Genomic DNA, 26,738 nt, shown 5'->3' on the forward strand with positions numbered 1-26,738 from the left:
TATAAACAAAAGAACACATGCACAGCCTGTGAAAAATAGTGGACCTGTTTTCACAGTATGAAGTAGAACAATACACCCTTTCACAACCATTAACACACTTACAAATACATACAGTGATCCACACATAACTATACCATCTGTCACCACCACACCATGATCATTCTTTGCTTCTGCTTTATAATCTTGTACTCAGCTTTAAATGGTGCAGCTGCTCATACATTTTGGACGTCCACAACATAAAAGTGCACAAACATACTGTAAGTGTTTCTGTTAGTCATGAAATGATTGAGTCATCATCGTAGGCTCCATTATCTGTAGATTAAGACAGCTCCAAACACACTATTACAGCTAAATTCAGTGGTGAAAGCGCTCTCCTTTCCATCTCACACTCCAGCTCAACCAGGTTTTCACAATAACCACTCCTTTCTCTCCTTTTCAATCTTTTCCCCTTTGGATTCTGCACTGCACATGGATTGCAATCACCTAAAACTACCCAGTCTAACTGTATTGGATTTCCCAAGAATCCCCAACTTAAAGCGTTGGATGGAAATTTGTGCCCTGTAACCCTGCCGACAACAGCAGTGCCAAAAGCAATTGGTGTTAATAGGGCTTCTTTCAAATTGGTCCCAGGCCAGTACCATATGGAATAGCCACTTTAGAAGCGTACTTTATCACCTGGGAGAGGGAGAGAAGGACACCCTTCAGGATCAGGCTGGAGATAAAAGCTTGTTAGTCAGTAACTGCTGGCAAAGGGCAGTAGCCATGGGATGCAGTTGGTTTCTGCCTGAAGGAATAACATGCAGCTGACACCCCATGGACCCACTACTTGCAAGACCTTGCAAGGTTTCATGAAATCCTTGGAACGCTGATATCCAGTGGAGACCCTCAACAGTCCATGTCTGAGAGAAGAGGGAGATGTCTAAAACACCTTTTTGTGCATCTCTTAAAGGAAGCACTCCAGGTAAATGTATGGTTTTATTTTTTAAAAGTCCAGACGATACTTGTTAATTTTCCCCAGCTTACACTATACTGTTAGTGTGTGTGTTTTTTTTTTCCTATTTTAACATGTGACATTACACTACAGCGCTATGAAAAAGTATTTGCCCCTTCCTGATTTTTTTGTACATTTGTCACTTAAAGGTTTGAGGTTATCAAATAAATTTTAGTATTAGACAAAGATAATCGGAGTAGATTCAAAATGTTTTTAAATTATTATTTAATTTATTAAGGGAAACAAGCCTTCTAAACCTACCCTTGCCTATGTGAGAAAGTCGTTGCCCCTAAACCTAATAACTGCCACCCTTGGCTGCAACATCTGCAAGCATCTACGATAAATGAGTCTTTCACATCACTGTGAAGGAATTTTGACCCACTCTTCTTTGCAGAATTGTTTTAATTCAGCCATATTGGAGGTTTCAAGCTTACACGGCAAGCCACAGCATCTCAATTGGATTTATATCCGGACTTAGAAAACAGAATTCATGGTTCCATCAATTACGGCAAGTCGTCCAGGTCCTGAAGCAGCAAAGCAGCCCCAGACCATCTACCGTCCTAGCATACACGTGTCCTGGTGTATCTGATATAATCATCCTCTCCAAGGCCGTTGAAGGTTTAAAAAACACAAAAATGTTTATTCCAAAAGTGTCACAAAAACACCACTGGATGTATACTTAAGTACAGACATGGACAAGGACACGGTATGACCGTGTCAAACCGTGTGACTCCACAGCTAATCAAGCCTCTTTCCCCAAGTCTGCTCACTGCAGCAATGAGTAACATGCAAGGATGTTAATGTTATGTTATGAATTTTCTTACTTAACAATTATGCAAAATAGTACCAAATGTAATCTGAGGATTTCAGAATAAAACAACAGAAATAGTCCTTGTCTCATACAACTACTATAGCCAAGCAACTCATACCACCAAAACTTCAAAAATCCCGAAATATCCCTTTAACTGAGTCAAGTGAGGCCTGCAGGGCTTTAGATGAGTGCTTCCCAGAGTGTGGGCCCTAGAGGTACTATGTGGCTCACAAGCAGTGTTGGGAGTAACTCGTTACAAAGAAATCCGTTAGAGTACTCAGATTACTTTTTTGTTGTCATGAGTAATGTAATGCATTAGTTTTACTATTCAAGTAACCCTGTTATTGGTTACATTTTCATAAAAGTAATCCATTACTGAAAGAAAAATCCCAAATTTCCTCACTGTTCCGTGGCTTCAAAAAGAGAGAAAGAAAAAAGGAAGCTTGTTGAAGCATCTGCTGTGTTTGTCCCTCTCTCTTCCTGTAGTCACATTGGCACGTAGTGCCAGGCCAGCGGAAGGTAAAAATTCTGTGCCATTATGCGCGCATTGTTAGCTTGTTGAACAAGCGAGATGACAGAGAGGACAGCAGACCACTGTGGAATTATCCCCATTATGATGGATTTGTGAATAAAAGGGACAAGGACAGCATCCTGGTGAAACGTAAGTTTAAAAGCTCCACTTGCTTTCATTGAATCCCCTGTATAGCTGTTCCAATCACGCGCTGTTATAACGCGCAGCGTTTGAGTGATTCTGTCTGCCTCGGCTCAACTTGTTGTCTGATTGTGAGCATGTTAAATAGCGGTAAAGGTTTTCCTGTCTGTTAGCGGTGTTCTCAGGCTGCAGAGATACAGATTATGGGCTGTAAATTATGCTGTACATTGGCATTAGAGTCTGCACATTCAAATGCAGACGTACAGTCTTTATCTGTTGTTTTTACAACCGCCGTGGCAAAAGGGTTTTAAGATTTAGTAACACAAAATTACTCTAACCTGTTAGTTTTAGAAGTAGGTACGCAGTAACGTAACAAATTACTTTTGTCAGTGTCTAACCAAGCAATCTAACAAATTAGTTTTAAAACAGTTAAATAGACTGTCTGTGGTTTACAGATACAAACGCATGTATACATACACTGTATGTTGTTGTTTCTTTGTAATTGTTTATGTGAATGTGAATGACTATGTGAATGGAGATTTTCTGTACTGATTTTCTATATTTATAAAAATAATTCATACATTGGCAATATGCACTTTAACCAATATATGTTTACCCCAGTATTCAAACTCTTGCACTTAAACTCTAGCACTTTGTACTTTGATTGATTGATTGTATGATATTCATGAAATGTAGGCTTTATGAATTAATATTTGTATTTGTTTAATTTTATGAATTTAATGTTTTTTTCTAATTTTGTGACCTGCCAAGGGACAACAGACGAAAATTAGCATTTTTGCTAACTCTGGCGCATTTACAGTATGTACTTCATACGGTTGTTCATTAATGTGCACTGTCCCTTTCAGATAAATAAATAAATAAATAAATAAATAAAAGTAACGCTACCCAACACAGCTCATAAGAGGTACTTTACAATGACCTACAATCACATAAATAAAAGATGTAAACATGTTTTAAATGATCTTAAAATACTCCATCACATTATTATTTTACATCTCAGATGTAAAAAAATGGCCAGAAGTTTTCAAACTTACAGGGAGCCAGTGTAAGGATGCTAAAATGGGGATAATGTGTTAAATGTTTTGTTCCACCTAAATTGTTGTAAACTGCATCATTTCACTACTTCATTCATGAAAAAGATTTGAGTGGTTAACTTTTTTAAAATTTGGGTCGCAGTTCCTCATTAAGAGGTGATGTTGGGCCCTAATGCCCGATCAGTTGAGAACCACTTAACTAGATAATTCAAAACAACCAGATTATCCAGGTTATTTGTTATTTTACCTTCTACATGTTCATGCCAAAAAACAGCATGCATTGTTTAAAAGGCAAAAGACACTGGTATAAATCCATAATCATAGCTCTGCTTGTCTCCACCTTGCAGGTTGTCGATCATGATGCCTTCAGTGTGAGAAGCTTATTGACCAAAATGTGTTTTCCTCTCCTCTTTATATTTTCATTTCTACCTCCTCACATTTTTTGCTTCTTTCAGTTGCAGGTTAAAGACAAACAGATGGGTGGGTGGTGCAGGTTTTCTTTCATGGCAGAATTAATTAAGGCTTATGGCAGCTGACGCATCAGATTCACACTGACCTGCAATTAAGAAGAACACTTGCATTTGTAGAGCTGGGAATTTAGCAGCCAAACGTACACTCCTGCCAACTACCACAGAAAATACATCCTTCGCACTGGGCTTTACACTCTCATTAAAAGTTGCTGTGTGACATTTTGCTTCAGTTACCTCAGTAGTGTTTTTCTCTGCTTTGGTTTGGGTGTTTCTGTGTTCTTGCAATACTTTTTTTTTTGGAGGTTCACTCGGTTCTGGCTCAGTTTGGAACAAATGCATCCAGTTACCCTTATTACTTTTGGTTGGGGCAGGAAAGCGTCTGTTTCAGAGGTAAAATGGGATTAAGTGAAATAGGAGATGAATAGATCACTTAGTAGAATGAAAAATCTCCCTGTTTTGGATATTTTCCTCAGACCTTAAAGACTGTACTACAGTTTGTGGTGGTATGAGTTAAATAGAAAAATTACAACTTGCTGTGCATTTACAAACTCAACACTTACAGCCAAATAATAATCTTGCAAAGCAGATGAACTGGCAGGTTTGGAGTCTGTCATCAGGTGAATTCATCTGAAAATGCTTGTCCCTGGTCAGAGAATGACCAGACCAATCAGTGATATTTGAGGTGAAAGAGGAAGTAGACATGGATGTAGTTTAGGTGAGGTAACTGTAAGCTGGTGATCAATTACAGCAAGCAGGGCGTAAGGTGCCAAGTTGTAGAGGGTGCTGGTGTGAGACTTGAATATTTTGAATGAAGCCCCAACTCCTGCATTGTCTCCCTCTGCTCCACTCAGTTCAGCAGGGAATACATCCCAGCCAGCATGTCCATGTTGGCCCCAAATGGGTTATCTTCAGGCTACCCATGTGGGTTTGTCCATGTTTTCCATTGTGGCCCCACCTGTGATTGCCCATGTGAACTGCAAGTGTGGATCTGCACATGTGAGTCCCATATAGGCCCCATCTATAGATCTTTGCAATTGCCCACGTTTACTTCAAGTAGGATCTCTAGAGATGGGGGCCTATACAGGTCTCACATGGGCGGATTCACACTTGCAGTTCACATGGGCAATCACAGGTAGGGCCACCATGGAGCCCAAGGACAAATCCACATGGGACCCATACTGTAGCCCACATATAACCCATGCTGGCTGGGATGTGACAGACAGAATGGCCATCCAGTTACCCTCCAGTTTATTTTTGAAAGATTCTGCTCTTCCCAGTCACTGTCAGTGGGGTGTTGCTCAGATGGATGTGAAATATATCCCATGCCATGGATATGTGAAACAATATCTCGCATGTCAGGTTTGTCAGATATGTGTGTTGTCACTAAAAGACAGTCTGTTACATCCACCAATCAACAAATATGGCAGTCAGAAAGACTTTAGTTCTAAGTCAGCAGGACTGCAAGAAAGTTTCATTGGAAAATAAGGAGGGCAATATCAAATGTAAAGGGATTTGTGATGGACATTTACTCAACATGAAGCAACAGGAGGTGCTAATATACAGCAAGACTGACAGTGTCAATTAAACTACTGTCAAATTCAATTTGACAGTTTAAAAGTGTCTTTGTAAACTGGGCAGTATGGAAATTTGTTTTTGGTAGATTGTCTTTTTGTTGTAACAATGCTTCTTGACAATAAATGTTCTACCACCTGAAAGCCTGTTTATTTCCCTTTGAAATGATTTGTAAGGAACATGCATTTGTAGGTAAAGCAGCAGAGCTGAGTATGTGGGTTGCGCCCTTGAAAATTAGCCAAATCTTCTCTGCCAATGCCAAACAGCTTATTTTACTGTTGCTACTGACTCTTGTTTTGGTCTTTTGGTACTCTTAGGTGCTGACAATAAGGTAACTGAATGGCAGTTTCAATGCTGTGAGATATTGAGATGAGGTTCTGCAAGCAGTGACAATCCCATATCTCCACAGTCTGGGACCTACTAGTATACTCCTAGATGACGACGCTCGCCCCCACAGAGCAGGGTTTAGTAGAGCCTACCTCCACAGAGTGAGGGGGGATGGCCTGCCAGCAGTCCTGACCTAAACCACATTAAACACTTGTGAGATCAGCTTGGGTGTGCTTTTCGTGCTAGAGTGACCAGTACAACTAAAGTGGCTGACTTGCTACAAATGCTGGTTGAAGAATGGGATGCCATCCCACAGCAGTGTGTGACCAGGCTGATGATCAGCATGAGGAGGAGGAGGAGGAGGAGGAGCCAGGCTGTTACTGGCAACTGAGGCTCCTGTTTGTTAAAGGAATACATTGTTAAATTGCCAATACATCTGCAGACTTCAATCACCTAAACAACATCAACAAGAGTCAATGGCAGAATAAGCTGTTTGGCTTCGGCAGAGGAGATTTGGCAAGTCGTTCATGGGTGCAACCCACATACTCAACATCCTCAATAAACCTGCATTTAAGTTTGTTGTATGAGAGGTCACTGTGTTATGAACCCCCAGGTCAAATTTCAGTCAATAAAACATCTCTTTGTTTATAAAATTAAACTTTAAAGTCATGAAAAATGAGGCAGTAAAATCTGCCCCAGGATGGTGTGGGCATCTGTTGAATGAGTTGAAACCATGCCCATTAAGGAGAAATAAAATCCTCTCAAATTAAAAAAATGCTACAACCTGAATGGAGTAAAGCTCTCACACCATTAGCCTGTCTTTTGACCTTTTGTTGAAGAAGAGATAAAGTCCGTTTTCTGGCTCAAATCTCTGTTATGATACTTTAATTGATCCATAGACCACTGTGGCTGATTGTTTTGACAAATTTACCTCACAATGAACAAAAAAACAACATTTAACTGACTGTTAACTTTCAATAAAGGCAGTGACATCAGCTAACAACAGACTGTACTGAGATGAACTGCTCTGTGATTTTATATTGTAGTGTTGGAGGGGCGGGGTTATTCCCCACTGTGGGCTTGTGACATCACAAGACCACATATTGGCCCCACCCACATGAAACCGAGTCAGGAAAGAGGTGAAAAACTTTCTAACAGTCTAAATCCAGAGTTCAGTCACATGCAGATCTCAGTGTATTCACACATTAACCATATTCAAACATATTCAGTGTTAAGACAGAAACTTTACTTTACAGGGTCTTTAACGTCTACAGTTGGCCAGACTTTTAACTAAAACTAGATCCGAGCATACCACTTCTATTTCATCCTCTCTACACTGGCTCCCAGTTTGTTTCAAAATTGATTTGGTGTTTTTACCGATAACTTCTAAAGCTCTTATTGGCCTGGCTCCTACCTACATTCTCCTACCAAGCTTTCAACCCCTTATGAGCCAGCAGGTACCCTGAGATCATCAGGCAGAGGGCTCTTAGTTGGTCAGGGGCCTGGCTGAAATCTAAAGGGGACAGGGCTATTACAGTAAGGGCCCCGAGGCTCTGCAACTTCCTGCCTGAGGAAATCAGATCAGCTGAGTCAGTAAATCTCTTCCTAAGACATACTTTCATTGAAGAGCCTTTCCTGATTTTACTTGAGATTTAACTGCTTCTATTTACCTGATTTAATTTGAGATCAACATGTTTGGTCTCTTTACCTGTGCCCACTTTGCTGCCTGATTTTAGTGGTGTTTTATTTGCATTGGAATTTCTGTTACTTGTGAAGCACTTTGTAACGCTGTTTTGAAAAGTTCCCTATAAATAAAGATTGTTATTATTATGATTATGAAGGAACACCAGTAGCCACACCATTTGAGAGCCACTGCATTAAAGTATACTTTTAACACAACACTATTTCCTTTCACTTGCTGTTAATATGAAGTATTTCCAGTATCAATTATTTACACATTGCAATGCTTTTTTCACACTTAAGTGAGTTTGTCCCCCCATATTTGACACCAGAGTCAGGAAATGCACTCTGGTGAATAACTTGCACCACCCAAAATGAAGACACGTTCTGACATTTTTAGTGATGAATCAAAGAAAAATTGTGGTTTATTAATATACATATATATCTGAAAACAGCTTGTTTCAGTGCACATTTTTCCCATGATAATGAAGTAATTTTTGATCTCTGCAAAATTGGCATAAATGTACACTTAGTGATGGGAAAAGAGGGTTTACAACTTTGTCTGTTTTGTCCCTTCTGGTTTTCATATCACATATTTTGGTCCAATCATGCATACAACATATTCAATTAAGTAAACATGCATTGTTGAAGATTTTTTTGGAAATTTGGGTTGCGATTTGCTGTAAGAGAGACTGGTGGGTCCTGAGGCTAGACCAGTTGAGAACCATTGGTCTAATATACTGAGCAGGTGTCATGCTTTGACTGGTGAATGAGGTTTTGGCAGGTCCCAGAAGATTTTCAGGTCTTAATAGGCCACAGCATACTGGAGGTTGGGAAAGGCTTATCTAGGATAACTAGAAAAAAACCTGTTATTGTGTTAAAAATGCATAGATAATTGCGTTTGCTTCCTGGAATAAAAGCATTCATTTGTTAATATACTCTAAGATAAACAAATGTGTGTTTATCCTTGCAGCTTACGTGTGTGAAAAGGAGGCAGATTGTTCTGCTTTGGAAGCTGAGTTTAGCATAATTCCTCCTCTTTCTGTTAAGTGTGATATGATGCAGGTGTGAGGAGTTGGAGTGGACCAGCACCCATGGGTGCTACAAGATGTGAACGCAAGAAAATTGTGAAGATGAAGACAGCTGCTGCTCGTGGACCTTCCTGTTGACACCAGACTTTCACACCTACAGCACAAGAAGAGACTTCATAGCCATTTGTTTCTGCAGAGAATACTGCCTTGAAGGTCCTCTGATTTAATAGGAAACACAACAGTCAATGTGAAACTGAGAAGTTCAGTCATGTTTGTTTTCACATTTTATCTTGACAGGGTACAGGGCAAATATTAAAGTAATGTTGAAAACCTCTCAGAGATGCTGAGGATTTTTCATACAATGCTCAATGTAATTACTTCAGCTTTCACTGTTAAATAAATTCATTTTAAAATGATTTTTCAGTAACCTTGCAAAGCAGATGGATATGCTTGTTTCCTTGTTTCTCACTGGTGAATCCAACTTGCAAAGCTCCTGTCTGAACCATCTGGGCCCTGTTAGAAAGTGACAGGAACAATCAGCGATGAGGGTCAGTACTTTCAGGTGTGGCAGAGTTGCAATGTAAGAAAGCAGCAGCAAGAGGCCGGTGCAGTTATGGCGGAAGAGATTAGCGTGGATGATGCTAAAGCGCCAATTTTATCAGAACTTGACAACATTATTTCATTAAAAGAAGAACAAAAAATAGCAGTGACTTGCTTTCTTTTCAAAAACAACAAAAGTCGTGTACTGACATGTCTACAGTCATGGTTCGCGTTATTCCTCGGTAGCTGCACATGCACACCTCGGGTCACGGCTATGCCACGTGTTTAGTTGCTCTGATTGGCCCGCAGAGATGTGACAGACAGAACATTCATCCAATCACACTCTGAGTTTTTTTCAAAGCCTCTGCACTTTCTCAAACGCTTAGTATTGGAGGTTTTCCAGATGGATGTGTGAAACAAATCCATCTGTCATGTCAGGTTAATTTTTCTGTTTTTTTGTCAGCAAGAAAGTCGACATTTCACTGTCGTCTGCTATTCAAGTGTACCGGACTGTAGTCAAAGCAGGACAGAGAAAAAATACAGTTAGATAATAACAACTATATAACAGATAGTACAGATAGTATTATTGAAAATATACACAATTATACACAAATATATTTAATGTATAATCTTGTTATTTAAACTTTATTTGATAGCACCTTTCAAACAAATTCAATTGCAGTTCTAAGTGCTTGACAGGATTGTACGAAAGTGACTGACAAAAAGGTAAATGTTAAAAAGGTTTAGAAACTAATGCACACAAAAAATAATTCACTAAAATAATTAAAAAGATGGATGATTACAAAGAGACACAAATAAAAGACAAAGCAGTGAAGGAAGGAATTTATGAAATAAACATTAGAATTGGAATAAAAAATAATATTAAAACAATGATAGGAGATTTAACATTCCAAATAATTCAAAGCCTATAAAACTGGACATAAAACATGGATGATCATAACTAGAGTTAAATAAAAGCCTGAAAAAACTAAATTAATATTTAAAATGTTTAAAGATTAGAAATAGAATAAAACAGATCAATGTCAAAGCACATGTAGTCATAAAATTATAAAGTACTACATGTAAGCCAGATTGAATAAGTGAGTTTTCAGCTTGCTTTTAAAAACTCATCTTGTTTGATTTAGAGTCATACATTGAACATAAACAAATATAAACATATATTCCGCATGTAAACATATTTTCTGAACACGTAAGTAATAATCATAGTGTCAGGATTAGTAAAAAAAAAAAAAAAACTCAAAAAAGGAAGGACCCAAATGCAAAAGGCACAAAAACTATAACTAAAAATGCAGAAAGCTACAACAAAGGTGCCAACAAAATCAAAATGTACAAAAAGGCCAAAATACTAAACCTAAAGCTCATCAAAAGAACAGAGGGAACACTGGATCAAAATCACAAGAGGTTACACACAGGGGAGTCACAGGCAGGACACCCAGACGAACTGACCCAGACACAGAGAGACACAGAAACTATATACACAGGGAGTGATTAGACACAAGGAGACAGGTGAGGGAGAACGAGACACAGGTGAAGGCAATCAGGGTGGAGGGAAAAACACAAGGGCAGGAAGAAAGCCAGAGAACACACACAAAGAGAGTAAAACTACAAAATAAAACAGGAAGCACTGAACAAGGAACACACATGGAGGGAAACTGACACAACTAGAAACTAAACTGGGTAACACAAAGACTAGGGAACACAGGAGGCAGAAAAACAAACACAAGGAGCAAAAGAAACCCAAGTAACTAAAAATGATCACAACAAAACCCAAAACCATGACACAGTCTTATATTAAATGATAACATCTTGCATAGAAATGTGCCTCTGTGACAGGCTGTGACATACTCTGCTGACACTTCTTCAGTCAAAATGTCCTCTCCACGTATGATTTGAATTTGTTTCTTACTAGGGAGGGTGATGAAGCCAGGGATTATATCATTAAGTCTGGGGAAATACATTTCTTGAATTCTTTCATGTCTAGGACAGTTCAATAGAAAATGGATTTGTGTTTCCACCTCTCCTGTTTGACAGTGTCTGTAGACTCTCTGAGATCTTTCTGTCCAATTGTTTTTATGCTGTCCTGTTTCAATGGGGAGTTTATGACCACTGAGTCTGTAGTCTTTGTTTTGGTTTGTATTATTACGACTGAATATTCTGCCAATTGAAATTCTCTTTCTGGTGAATTTTAACATCCTTACTTATTATTGATTGGGTTTCTAATTTCTGCTGATTTGAATATTTTTCTTAATGATCTCTGTATATTACGTTACTACTATTCACCTGACATGTGGATCTTTTGTTTTCAGACCTGGTGTTTTTATTAGGGGTCACAGAGTACTGCTGTTAAATACACCCTGTTGGTATGAATCCAACTCAGATTCTATGAGGTGGTTGGTGAATACAGTTATTCTTTTTTTATTTGAATTGAGAGAGGGAACTGACCCAGCTCTGCTCTGCTGGTTTGGGCAGTTCCTGTGGACTCTTAAAATGTTTTTACAGAACTCCAGACAGGCTTTCTCCACTGCGTTTGAGTCCCAGAGCTCTGATTTGATGAATTGGCCCCATGCTTCACTTCCACATAGGGGATTGGTGTGAAAGCTCACACAAACTCTGGTGCGGACCAAACAAGCGGACTCTGGTCTGCTTAAAAATGGGGGTCTCGGTTTGCTTCCAAACGACCCCTGGTGTGGTTTGTTTGAAGTGTGAAAGCAAAGCGGACCAACTTGTAAACCAACGGTATAAGGTGGTACAAAGCGTAACGATTTACGGATTTAAATATGTGATTTAATTTGCAAAAATACGTCAGTAGCTTGCTTGGCATCTGTGTAGCCATAGCAACACGTCGTAGTGTCTCACTCACATGTTGGCTCACCTTTTACCTCGGTGCCGATTCATTCTTCTCCTGTTAAAAAACGAGATGTTGGACAGCTCGCTTGTGGGGATAGGGTAAAGGTTAGGGTTAGGTAACACAACTGCTGCAAGTTGAAGTCTTACCCGCAATTTCAACACAGGACGACTGCGCCGCGCACCAAAGTGCCACGGGTTTGCTCTGACTGAAGGTGCGCAAACTTGCTCATTGGAACCATGTTTAGAGCTGCTGTGCCATCAACAGTGGACAATTTTAACTTTTGGGGTTAATTTATCATCCTTTCCGGTGTATTATTGCTTCCGCCATTGAATGAGTATATTAGGAAGTTAAAAGGTTAAAAGGTCGAAGCGGGGGGGAGTGGCGTGCCGGTGATCGCGGCTGTTACCTGCCCTATGCCTATGAGTTTGGTTGGTTTGGTTTCCTGGTTCAGCAGCCAATAGGCAGAGTCAGGAGGACCATCAGTGGATTGAACAGCTAACTATCACACCTGTGTTAATCAGGCCTCAGCTTATTTAAGTAGCTTCCACTCTAACATCTCTCTCTCCTCTCTCCCTCCCAGGCCTCCACCAGTTGGTTGGGTTTCATTTGCACTCGACAACACTCCACACACATCCATACATCGCTTCACAACTGATCTTACAGACTTACATAATTATGATTATTTTAATTTGTAATAAATTAACCTCTTTTAAAACTTGTTTCATGTATGACTCCCCTTCTTTGTCACCTACTGTGAGCCAGTTCGTGACAGCGGCGCAGTCGCTGTATGTGGAAATTGGAGGTTAAGTTTACCACTACTGACTTAAGTTTATGTGTATTGCTAAGGTGTCAGAAAACAATAAGCTAAAAGTTGACTGACAGATAAACATGAAATTTTGGGGGAAATTGAACAAAACAGCAGTTGAATCTTCTCGTATGTTTACTGAGGTGTATGGAAACCTGCATGCTACATACATGTGTTTAAATGGCGCAAAAGATTTTGTGAAGAAAATGAGTTCTTTGAAATACGTCTCACCACTGGACCAGAGTCTTTCCCTGCCTCTCTCTCCTATAGACTGTTTTGGCTTCACAACTCGTCCTTGTCACGTGACTTTGGAGACCAATAGGCCATGTCTATCCTCCGTATCATGTGACTTTGGGGAAAAATGAATAACAGATTTCAACAACCCCACTCGCCGTCTGTGATGTGAACCCGGCTGTTTCTCCCTAAATAAATTTCTGAGTGACCTGCATACGTCTTTTTATTTGCCTGAAATGTGCACCTTTTGAAAGTTTGCTAGTCCAATACCCTATTCTTTCTTCAAAAGTATCGGTATCAGCAAAATTACATCAAAAATGATCAGTTCCGTATCAAATTAGAAAAAATTGGCGTTGCCCATCCCTAACGTCTGAGATGATCATTACCATCAAAACCTTATGAAAGCATTCAACAATTTGAACAAATTATTAGAAAAGACCAATGACTCAGTATAAGAATTATAGCAGAAATGGTCTCCATTGATGAAGAGACAGTCTCAAATTTTGCATGAAAATCCGAACATGACAAAAGTGTGTGCCACAGTTGTTCTGTAAGAAGTTCCCAAAACTTCTGACTCCTGATAAAAAGGAAAAACAAAAGCAAATCTGTGGAGACATTTTTGGTACAAATTAAAGGAAAACCAACCTTATTGAGAGAGCAAGACTACATGTGATGAAATTTGGATCTTCCAATACGAGAGACAAAATGGCAGTCAATGCATTGGAAAACACAGTCGTCACCAAGGGTGAGGAAAGCATGACAAAGCAAGTCCAAATTCAAGAACATGATTATTTTCTCTGACATTAAGGGGTTCATTTTAGAGGAGAAGGTTCCAGAAGGTTCTAGAAAAACTGCAAGAAAAGGTCAGAAGAAAGAGACCTCACTTGTCATCAAGACAATACTCCAGCTCACACTGCACTGGCCCAAAAACCAATCACAGTGCTTGATCACCCTCTCTTTCACCTGATCTAGCACTGTGTGACTTTTTCCTAAGATCAAATCTGTGCTCAAAGGTTTTGAGCCTGAACTTACAGTTCGTTAGACATTTTGTTGCATTCCTACTGAAGTCACATTTTAAATTCTGGAAAATTCTTCCTCCCAGACAGAGAAATACAGGCCTGCTTCATTTAGAGGCCTGGCACCTTTTGTAATAAAATAAATAAAGGCTCTGGTTATTATAGTAAATACTCTTTATTAAGCATCTCTACCAAGTGTGCTGAATTCTACATTTGACCCTGTAAAACATGGAGTTTCTCTGGATTTCACAGCAGGGAGTTTGTATGCATCAGTGGAGAGCAGGAAACACACACAAGCAACACACTCCTCACAAACTGATAAAATGAGTGACATTGCAACGTTGCAGGAGATTTCGAGGAAGTTTCATCATGTTGCCAGAAAATCACGGAGTGGTAAGTGTTGTATTGGGATACGTATTTCTAGGTTTCACTCCTTTTGCCTCGTGTTTTCAAAGTCAAGGTCGTCTCTGGATGCTCTGAGAGAGCTGAAAAACACAGCTTTTATGTGTTTTATACACACATTATTTACCTCTGTTGGTTTCATCTCGGCTGTTGCACACTGTCTGCTTTGTTCCTTCATGAATGCTCAATGACACAATAAAAACAAAATAAGGCTTGGAGTCAAAAAACCTCCAAGTCAAATTTTATTAAAGATGGAGACACTTTACATAACTTACAAGTCGTTGTCAAGGACGGTCAAATCCAACTTTTATGATTTAGATTGAGAGCCTGTCCCACTGTATTTCTAAATCAGTCTGAATATTCAAGGGTAATTGATTAAAATAAATCAACAATGTCCTGAATAAATCATCCAAAATTAATATTTAAGCTCCTTACTCGGCACTAATGAGCTTGGTAATATTTCTCCACTTATAAAATTGTAGTTATAAAATATAATAAATTATGTTTTACATCTATAGTTCTTATCATGACTCACAGCCAAACTCATTTGTTATTGTGTTCACTTTGGAGAAGCAAGTGCTGGAAAATGTGGCAGAGGAAAAATACTAAAGCTGGCCGATCACTCCGTGATTCTGGGCCCCGACTTTAGGCCAGGTTGGCCACTCGCCCAGTAAGGAGGCATGTTAAAGTTCAAAGCTTGTAGCAAACAATTATTTGTCCAAATAACCTCAAATATGTGGTGTCAAAACGATTATTTTACCACTCCCGATCATGTAAGAGCCTCACCAACCTTAAAACTTTAAATCTGAGACAGAATTTTAGGTCTAGATAGCAAAAAATTGAAGAGTGACTTACCAGATTACTTGCAAATATAATGAAAGGTAGAAACAAGCTGCACCGTCTAGTCCTCTTGAGGCTGGCTGCAGGAACACCTGTTCACAACACCTGTTAAAAAGGCCTTTATTACCCTAGAAATAAACTGGTTTACAGCCTGGTTCAGAAAAACAAATGTGTCTCATTCGCTAATGTCTTCATGTGCTCTCACTGTACAGGGGGTAAATTTTTTGTACAACAATTGTTTGGGTTATATTTAGGAAAAACCTCACTGCGCACTGATTGGCGCGTCTCATTTTATTGACAGTTAGCTTGACAGGCAGAAGCTACGTTTCTGTCAACCAGAATGCGAGCTAGCTAGCTGACAGGAAGTCAGGCTCAGTGGGCGGGCTGGTATGTTGATCCAAAGTTTGGTAGAGACAGCGATTTCAATATGGAAGCCACCACGGATTGGCTTCAAAAGCTGTTTGAGTCCGCCTATTATAATCAAACGGCTGATGTCACGCAGGCTTTGTCTGATTTTTTCTCCAGTCTGTGGGTAGAAATGGCAATCAAAACTGAAAATCCCAGGCACTCTGATATCAATAATAATCTTTTATAAAGCTGCTGAGCCCTAAGCTATTTTAATCATGGTGTCTCACCTGGACTTATTTTCTTTAAAAGCTTGTTAAACATCAACGCTGTGGAGCACAGTCAAGCTCTAAACATCTTTTTCTTCAGGACAACCTAGGCTTTGAGAATATGTGTGCTGCTGTAATGTCCCTTGAATTTTAGAAAAGTTATTGAACTATAAAGACAAAAGAAAAAACTAATTGGAGATAAAAACTGAAAGATTTGTATGAATAAAGTAAAAATGCTAAGCATTTTTTTGCTCAAACTTGTTCCTCTATAGGGGAAAAGGCTTTAAGTAACTGGATTACACTCTATTGTATTATTCCTTGCCGATATGTAAGTGTGGAGTGTGCACTTTTTAGCATTCATTTCAGTTAATTCTACTGAAACACAATATTATCTGACAGACCATTGAATCATGTAACCAAAACCCCCTTTTAAAAATAGCCTTTTTTTTTTGGTCAAATCAGGACATGGACTTTTCTTTTTCTTTTTTTTTTTTTTTAACATATCAGTTTCTAACAAATGATTAACACAAAGCAGTGTAATTTATTATTTCCATTGTTGATTGAAGCTCTTCCATTTAAGTTGAACTGTTGTTTTTGTAATTTTTTTGTTAATTCTACTGGACAAAATCAGGAAGTAATGTTTTGACAGACTGTTAAAGCATGGGACCTAAGAAAATAAAAAAATAGCTATTTTGTTCAAATGAGGAATTTAATTTAAAAAAGCATGTTTTTGACAAAAAAGAGGAATTTAAATCATTCTTTATAGTGACTCACTTAAAAGATCACATATTTTAACCCTTTAATACAAGTTTATATTAGTCCCTGAAACATGCCTGTGAAGTTTGTTGCTGAAATAACTCTCCAGTATTGGATTTTTGCATGTCTAAAAAAAAAACTCCTCTGTTTCAGCCTGCTCAGAACGAGCTGTTTCTGTGTCTGTGGCTTTAAATGTTAATGAGCTGCCTGACTCCGCCCCTCTAAGGAAATGGATGTGGCTTGATGGATGTGGCTCTCCTGATCCTCCTCTCAGCTGCCAGCTCTACAGCCAGGAGGATCAGGAGAGGGGGGCAGAACTTTCTTCCAAGCGGGGAGGTACAACTGAACCTGAAAAAGTGTTTTTTTGCATAATATGTGACCTTTAAGATGACTATTGACTTGTCCACTGAGCTGTCTGTGGGTTTTTTTAAATTAAATGAGACATTAAGTAGATGTGGCTTTACCAAACTGTGCTGACAGAAAACCATGACATTAATCGGGATAAAAAACAATCAATGCACTAATTATGACTTGATGGCTTTGAAATAAATGAAACAATGTATAGAGAATTAAAATGTGAACTGCACAGACCTCTATAGACCTTAAGTAATGGCAGTTAGAAAGAACAGCAAGTTCTTTCCAAGTGTGCCAGGTTGTTCTATTTGATTAGACAACAGTATTTTTTAAAAGAGGTGTACCATGGTGAGACAACTAAAGTCTTATCAGCAGCAGCCTTTTTTCTATTGGAATAGCAGTTAGGATTGTAAATGATGGCTCTCATTTGGACTGCAGACAGTTATTAAGTCTTAGCTTATGGAACACAATATGCCCCGAATATTCAATATCTTCATTAAACAATTACTGCGCCTTTGTTAAATTGGTTGGCCAGCTAATCTTGTTAAGCCATTTTCCTGAGGCCTTCTACGGAAGGTGATACACCGAGCACCCGACTATTTTGAGGCGTCGCTCAAGCTTTCATCTCAGGACCCTGGTATTATGTTTGTAATAGGAAGGCGGCATTATTAAGATGTAATGTGGGAGCTGAGGAGTATTATATATAATGACTATCTATTCTTATCGCCTATTAGAGGACTCCTGAGACAGATAGGCCATGTATGTTTGGTCACGTTGGCAGACTTTGAGCCAAGTTTTATCCACAGGAGAAGAGTATAATATGACATCCATCCTTTCATCCAACAACAGCTCAGCAGGAGCTGTGGTTGTTTAGAGGCTTTGAAAACATTTTTAATTTCAGATCAAACTAAAATATCTTTTCCTTTTTAAGTAGAATAGCAAGTCTTAACATACAAACTAAGGATAAATTGATGTTCTGTAGGAGGATTAAAATGATTAAGCTGATTTAGATTATACCGCATTAGTCCATCAGATCATTAAGGCTATAGATGCTCCATTGAAAAATTTTCTATCATACTATCTCAAACCATTGGGCATTGTTTTGATCACAATATCTTACAATCGCATTGACGGATTTTCATCAAACTTTACACAAATCCTTGTCTTGACCCAAGGATGAAGTGAATCTATTCTGGAGGTCATAGGTCAAAGGTTATGGTCATGGGGTTCAAGTGAAACCCATCATTGTTAGGCACTTTGAAACTCCAGCCACGTGCTACTTCTTATTCTCTCGTTGTTAATTACCAACAGTGCCAGGTCACTGCACAGACGGATCTATTGCACACCATCATTTTGTTGTTGATGCTAAACTAACTAATCTCTCCCTCTGACTAAAGGGAAGTGCACTGTTGTCAAAAGTTAAACGGGTTCTGTACCTTCAGGTCAGGCCAGGAATGGGAGCATACATCAGTGCAGCACTTCACTGTGTCAGCCTTTGCCTCCTGATGGCCATCATGTGCCAGACCCATGCCCCATCTCTCTCTGAGGTATCCTCCCAGCTGACCCATCCATGATGAACCTTTTCCTGGAGGTCCAGCACACCAGGGCCCAGGCACCCAGTATGCAGTGAGCTGTAGAAGCACAGACACAGCAGCTGACCTCTCATCTCTGCTCCCCTGAGCATGCCAGCATTAGACACACGGTTTTGCCAGTGATACCAGAAAATGGGTTAAAAGAGAAGTCGTCACAAAGCAGTCAGCTGGATTCTCTAGACATTAGTCAGAGTCCAGGCCTCTCAAGAGTATAGTTAGAATTTAATCATCTGCATGGTTTTTTATTTGTCTAAATTGAACTGTATCTCAATGAAATGTAAATGAAATAAAATATGAAAATAACATAAAAACTCAGAGATTTCTGTAAGTGCTTTCTTATCCTAGCACATCCAGTCCCCTCCCTGGTGCCTCCTATGGTTTGGTCCATTTTAGAAAAACCAACTCAAATGCCTGCAGGCACAGCTGACTCCTAACAGGAAGCTGACACTGATTTCTTTTATTCATATTACACCAGAAATACACCTACTGTATGTAGACATAACCATAGCCATAGCCATAGACATAGGGCCCGTGTGACAGGGCATCCCAAGAAGACTGTTTCTTCACCCTGCCAGCACTTAGGAACCGCAGGCTTTCTTCTACAGATTTTCATTCAACATTTGCAGGATGATATGCCCGACTTTCTGCCCAGACAATCCAGAACAGAATGCATGCAGCCAATCTCTGGTCTCATAGAGCTGCCAGGAGGCCTGCCATGACTGCCCTTCACCTTCTGGCTTATTTGCACAGGTGTCAACAATACACCGGAACCTGAACATGTGGAGGAATGTTATGTTCAGTGAGGCTTGTCATCATTGGAGGCAAACTCAATGCAGAGAGAGGTCAAAATAAGATTCTACAACAAGTGGTGATCCCATATCTCCTCAGTCTGAAACCAAACTCTACCCTCCCAGATGACAACGCTTGCCTTGACAGAGCAGGGTTTATTACAGACTACCTCCAGAATTTGGGAGTGGAGAGGATGAAATGCCCTGCCAGCAGTCCTGACCTCAACCCCAGTGAACACTTGTGGAATCAGGGCGTGCTGTTCGTGCCAGAGTGGCCAACACAGTCGCACTGAAAGCTTTTCTCAGTGGGAAAAATGTTTTTGCTCTTCTCCTGACAGATATTAAAAAATTAAAACAGCTGCCCTTTCAAGCTTGTGTTATGTAGTTTACTCCCGGATCTGTGCATGTCTTCGACATCATCTGTTTTTTTTTTTGCTGATTGGCCTGTAATCAGTCTGGCCCTTCCCAAACATGAACTACTGGCTTTTATCTAGAGATGGGAAATACAACCATGCAGTGGCCATGTGAAACAGTCTATCTGGTGTGTCATTTTACACCGCACCTGGGTTTGTGTGCTTTGTAAACAGTAATATATACAATAGTAGACATGCTCTTGATCATTCAGAAAATACCTTCAACTTAGGGCCCAAATTGATCTTACTTAACATCTTGTTGTACATCCCAGGCAATCTGTGAAAAACCTCCACCTTAACTGGTTATCTCCTATGCTGGTGGATTGCTCCCTGCAGGTTGGGAGGGTGGCTTTGGCCCAGGCGAAGAAGTTCAAGTGTCTCTGGGTCTTGTTCATGAGTGAGGGTAGAATGGACCGCAAGATCTACAGGTGGATTGGTGCAGCATCAGCGGCATTGCAGATATTGTACTGTACCTTCATGATGAAGAGGGAGCTGAGCCGGAAGGCAAAACGTTCAAATTAGTGGTTGGTCTTTGTTCCAGCCCTTACCTATCGTCATGAACTATGGGTAATGACCTAAAGAATAAGATCATGGGGTCAAGCAGTCCAAAAAAGATTCCTCAGGAAGGTGGCGTGACACAGCCTTAGAGATAGGGTGAGGAGCTCGGACATCCTGAGAGATCTCAGAGCAGAGCTGCTGCTCCTTTGTCTCGAAAAGAGCCAGTTGAGGTGGTTCAGGCATCTGATCAGGATGGCTTAGCCCTAACCCTAACCAGGTTGCCTCCCTGTGGAGGTCTCCCAGGTTCGTCCAACAGGAAGGAGACCCCAGAGTAGACCCAGGACTTGCTGGAGGAATTATGTATCTCATTTAGCCCGGGACCACCATGGAATCCCCAAAGAAAAGCTGGGAAATGTTGCTGGAGAGAGGGATGTGTGCTTGGACTTGCTTAGCCTGCTGCCACTGTGGCCCTGGACAAGGAGAGAAAATGGATGGATGGTTCTTTCAAGGTTTGTAAGCAAACATTTAAATAGACATCAAATTTTCCAGGTATAGAAAATGTTTGCTGGATGGAAATGGTTATGAGATGGGTTCGAGTTCACCTACTGGATAGATGGGTTTGAAAACATATGATTTACTGAAGACTCTTCCTTCATATATTAACATTTGTATAAGATACACCTGAATGCCATTTCTAATGTCTAATTCCATTAACACGACTGTTCAGTATTTGTGTCCTTGCACTGTCTTGTAGTCTGATAAGAAAAGATAAATAACAGACATGATACACACATTCACAGACAGGCCAGACAAATGGTGACAGCATACAGTAGATAGATGGATGGAGATACATATTCATGTACCAACACGCCTACACTCTGTATCACTTTGTCATGCTAAGTCTTTGTGCAAGCCCACGTTCACATGAAGCACAGCTCATTGTGTATGCATTCAGCAAACACAATTACATTATATAAACCCCCGCCAGTCGGTAGCCAGAAGCAGTGAGTCTTCAGAGAGATGAAACGGTCCACGTGCACAAACTACACACTGCAGTAAATACACTGAGTCGAGTGGAAAAAGTGTGAGTTCATCCCAAATGCTCCTTTATTTCAGATGTAAGATATCCTAGATGGTTTGGTAGACAGTCCAGTTCTGGTGCAAAAGGTAAAGCCAGGATCAAGGAAAACCAGGGAATCCATAAGAGGGGGAATTTTCTGCCCCCAAATCAGAGGAACACACTCTTATAACTGTACTTTGCTTTTACACTTCTTCACCATCTAAGAAGATTACAGTTATGCAGATGATGAAAGTGATTATGGTAATGATAATTACTTTTGCTCCTGTAATACACAGAGGTGGGAAAAACCAAGTACAACAGCTCATTACTGAACTTATCTGTTAAGGCAGTTTTAAAGCAGCAAAGCATCCCACTGATACTGGAGCAAAGTAAATGCTCATTTCCTTTAGTATATCATTGAATAATTAATTTAAAGTTACTGAGATTTTAAATTCTCCTCACTACAGTATAGTGTCCCTTAGAAGGATTTGTTTTCTCTGACTGTCTTTGCCATCTATGAGTATAAGTCCTTCTATCAGACATGTTGTCAAAAAAAGACAACAAACACTTATGCTTTTTTATGCATTTTTAGATTCTTTTTTAATAAAGACAAAAAATAAATTCTTTGGGATGTCACTGCAGTGCTTAGTGAAGGGGGAAAACAGGACCGAGAAGACAAAGGAGAAATGATGTCACAACAAGAAGGGAGAGAAATAAAGATGGCGGCTTGGGTAAGTTCAGTCTTTTTAAAAACTGTTCCAGACCTTTCTGACAAATTTATTTCATCATGCTAGCCAGCACGCTCACTAATGCTAATCTGGCACTGATTGCTTAATTAAAGAGGGAGTACTAAAATTATTTATTCATTTTGTTTTTTTTTTAACACATTTCTTGTTATGAAACAATTATCTAATTATTGTGGCTGATTAATTGAGTTTCAATTATGATTTTGGCTTTTGCCAACAAACAAAAGAATAACAGAGACTAAATGATTACTTGACACATGCCAAGATGCAGAGCACACGCATCTTCCCTTGAAAGAGCAGCAAGCACTTGTAGCATTTTGCCTGAACAAAATAAATGTTCACATTTTTGGGGAGGAGAAAATTAAACATTTACATTTATTAGGGCTGTTAAGATTAATTGCATTAATTGCAATTGACCAAGGGCACAAATTATTGCAATATTTTTTCTTTAATTGCGATTAATTGCATGCTTAATTGGGCCTTTCAGCACACTTTGAAAAAGCCATGTCAGTGTCTCCCTGCAGCAACAGAGATGTAAAATAAGTCAATCACTGCCCCTTAATGTCCCATTTTAATTTTAAAACTCACTAAAAAATTCAGTGGACAATTCAAGTCATCTGCACTGTGTATATCCTTTACAATCCCTAACAAGTACCTTTTTCTGAAGTTAAGGTTATTTTTAAATCTCTGTTCTCCCTCAAAAGCTAACTTGACTTTCTGCCCAGATGTGTGTTTCACATATGAAAAACCTCCCAGAGACGGTGTTTGGGAAAGGGCAAAAAAAAAAAAAAAAAAAAAAAAAAAAAAAGGGGGGTAATTGGATTTTTTTTTTACAAAGTTTTGAGATAGAAATATTATCAAAAAATGTTACCAAGTGTATGGAGATATTCCTGGGGATTTTTTTTTCAATCTTAAACTCAGAAATGTTAGACTTAATCTTCTCCATTAACAGCTAGGCCATCAGCAGCTAGAGCAGAGAGAGAACACCCTACCCTAAAGTGCTGTGGTCCCGCTGCATTCAGTGTTCTGTCACATAGCATACAGTCACCCATGAAGAACAGAGGTGTTTCCCGTGGTTTGTAACTGCACCATCTCCCCAGGCTTAGTTCAAAGATACAGCTCTCTCCCCCTGAGCTCCGACTTCATTGTTTACCAGAAGTCGTAGACCTTAATAAGCCTTGACTCTGTGCGGGCCACCAGCCTCTGCTACCACCCAAATAACAGCAGAAAAAAACAGCAAGCTCAGACTGGTGTGTAATGACTGAAAAAAGAGGAAAAGTCTTTGTGTCTGTGTCAGCATCTCTGGGAAATCGGTTTTCTAATCTGTCTTGTGTTAAAACTACTGTCCTACACCCACCGCAACACAAACACACACCTCTAACCACACATACACACTGCACACAGGCTCATGTTGATACTGGTTCTGGTTTAGGCTCTGTGATAGACTCATTCATCCTCAAAGTCTTAAAGTACACTGAGAATATAGTGATAAAGCACATTTCAGTATAGTTTAACAGCTGATTTTTAACTTCTTTATTCTGCTTGGGTTTTACTGATGTCAACTAAATAAATATATGCATGGGAAAAGAATTGCATAAGATTACAACAATTTTGTTTTGTTTTTTTTTATTAGTTTTTATTTTTATTTTGTGTTTTACAATTCAGTTTAGTTTTAATGAGGTTTTCCTACTAGGTTGCTATCTTAGTTTAGTTTTTATTTTGCAAAAATGCTTCATTTTACTTTAGTTTTTATTAGTTGTAGTGTTAGTTTTAGTATTTTTGGCAATACTGGATACCTACCAGGGGTGAGACCCAAAAGGGCTCATCATTTTTCATTTCATTTATCCAATTTCTATGTTTGTATACAACTTAATACCAAAAATTACCACTGTGTGAAGTCTTCTCTAATCAAACCAGGGGATTTTACTCTATCCAGGCTTGGGCATACAAGTCAGTCATTATGCTGCTGTCAAAGACTAAACCATGTCTTAAAACCTCTCTGTTTCAGCCCTGCTCAGCTGTTTCTGTGGCTGAATGTTACTGAGCTGTCTGACTCCGCCCCTGACTCTGCCCTTCTTGAGAAAAGGATGTGGCTTAATAGATATGAGGAGGGCGGAACTTTCTTCCATGCTTAGAGGGCCAACCAAACCTGGGGGTGGGGCTAACTTCCCACATGACATCATGAGGGGAAAATCTGAGAAGGGCTTGTTTCAGCACACATTTTCTGAAAGGTGGAGAAAGATGAGGGGGAGGGAATGGATTTTTCTGATTCTTGGGGGGACTGTGGACAGGCCAGGTATTTTTGATAGAAAAGCCTGAAAAGTGATTTTTGCATAATATGTCCCCTTTAATTTTATTCTATTTAGTAAGTTTTCTAAGCACCAAATTTAGTTTAAGTTTTTTTCAAAGCTTAGCTTTTATTTAGTTTCAGTTAACCTAAATAATTCTTGCATGTAAGTTTTAGTTATTTAGTTAGTTTTAGTTAAGTATAATAACCTTGGTAAAGACTGCCTGATCTGCCAAATTATCTTTTCTGCTTAGACAAACTCGCCAATACAGTGCACACACTCTCCTTCATTTAAGGTCATCACTCATTAAAGACAGACCCCCTCCACTTTGACTGTTAACCAAAAATAATCCATTCACATCAGGCATTTGAAGACAGATTCATCTGAAACAGAGTCAAAAGGATCTGCAACATAGAAACTATTTTGCACTATTAGAGTGGTATGCAATAGTGCACTCATGCAAATCAAGTAGAACACTGAAGAGGGCAGATGAATAAAAGCTGTCACGACCCCGGTGGCCTAAATCACACAGGGAACTATCTCCAAAACATGTTTTTTGGTACGGGATAAGAAAAATGAACAGCTGTAACTTCTCGAAGCAGAGTCTCTGCCAAATTTCATGTACCATGTAGTTGTCAGAGACAACTCATAAGTTCATAAAGAGCAGAGCAGACATTACTCTGCAGCAGTGAAATCAATATAAGACGTTCATGCTTTGATAAACTAAAACTAGTATATCTTTGTTAAATCTAAGATGTTTTGTGCATTTTATTTGGACTGGTGGGGGCCTGTGTTGATATCAGACCTGGTGGTTCTGGTACCGGATTTCGGTGCTTATACCTACTCCTGATAGTAAATAATCACAATATCAACAATATGTCCCATCCTGTGGCACAACAGCCCCATTGGTGAAGAAGATTTACATTTTGAGGTGGAAAAAAACAGAATTTTACATGAAACCACACATCCTCTCTAGAAAACATAAACTTTAAAGCTTCCTAAAGCACACACCCATGGAAGAAGCAGGAAAATCATGGAATCATGTCAAAATGACTGACAAATAAACTCCAGAAAGGTGAAGTAATCTGTTGTTTACTGAAACACTTCCAGTAGGTAAAGTCACTCTTAATCACAGGACCAAAGGGACGCAGGGACTCAGGCTTAGTATGTGGAATATGGGGGCTATTGTCTTATTTCAGTTTGAGAAGCTCACACACAGCTCAGTGAAAAGTCAAACGTCATCTGCATCTTGTGTTATTAAATGTGTACCTTTTCACTGTTAATGTTTTAATCTTTGATCTTTTTTATTACTCAGCTCCTTTTAAAGTCAAGACTGCCTAAGAAGACTGGTTAGAGTTGTGTCTCTTCATCTTAGAGACGAGGCTGCTTGAGTCTTAATCTGACGGAGGCATTTTGGACCTCTGGGGTCAGCCCTTCGAATGAAGTGCCATCGAAAAAGATGGTACTTTAAAGTCTCTATGGCTCACTTTATGTCCAGGCATTCTAGCTCAATAGTTGAATACTGGCTCCCACATGTCCATCAGTTACAGTTTAGCCAAGCCACTAGGTCCTGAGCATCTTCTTCACTGCCCCAAGTTGTGCCCCTGTGACATATGCCTGAATCAAGAAGAACGAGGTGAACTTCAGCTTCTCAGAATTGAACTGCATATTCTTTCTCCAGACAGGGATTTCAGTCAGTATGATTTCTTCCCGTCAGTAAAGGATTGCTTATATCTTATCTCATTGGTGTAGGCCTAACCCTAACCCTATTCTAGCATGAACTAGAATAGCCTTAAATGCTAAATATTGTTAATGCATTTAATTTATGGCTGTGCAATGTCTACATTGTAGTTAATCTATTCTTCAATAAATCAGAGGATTGTTGGGGGCCATATTCTTCTGGAATAATCCTTTAGATTGTTAATGTCAGCATTTTGGTTATTCAAGACCTAAGCTCAAAGCCCGGCTAATAAGGATGAAAGAGAAATGTGATTTGCCAGTGAAAAGGGGAATCTTTATGGAGCTACTGGGCCATAGAGCGAACGTCAAACCTTTCATTAGTGTCTTCATTTGGGGACTGGTGACAACAGTGGCACGACCTTTGCTGGCTGAACATTGGGCACTTAAGAAGGGGGGATGGTGGGTGGCAGAGGTCCTTGGATGATCCCGGCTGCTGCTGTTGGAAATAGCTTCTGCAATTTCATAATAATAGCCATCTTTGGTGCAATTAAATCATCCATTTTCCCCTCACGGCCTTCACCTCCTGTCACATACAAGCCTTGGTTTTAATATCCACCACAGATTAGAGAGGCTAGGGAGAAAGGAAGGAAGAAA

This window comes from Cheilinus undulatus, linkage group 19, assembly GCF_018320785.1.
Source record: "Cheilinus undulatus linkage group 19, ASM1832078v1, whole genome shotgun sequence".
Lineage (NCBI taxonomy): Eukaryota > Metazoa > Chordata > Actinopteri > Labriformes > Labridae > Cheilinus > Cheilinus undulatus.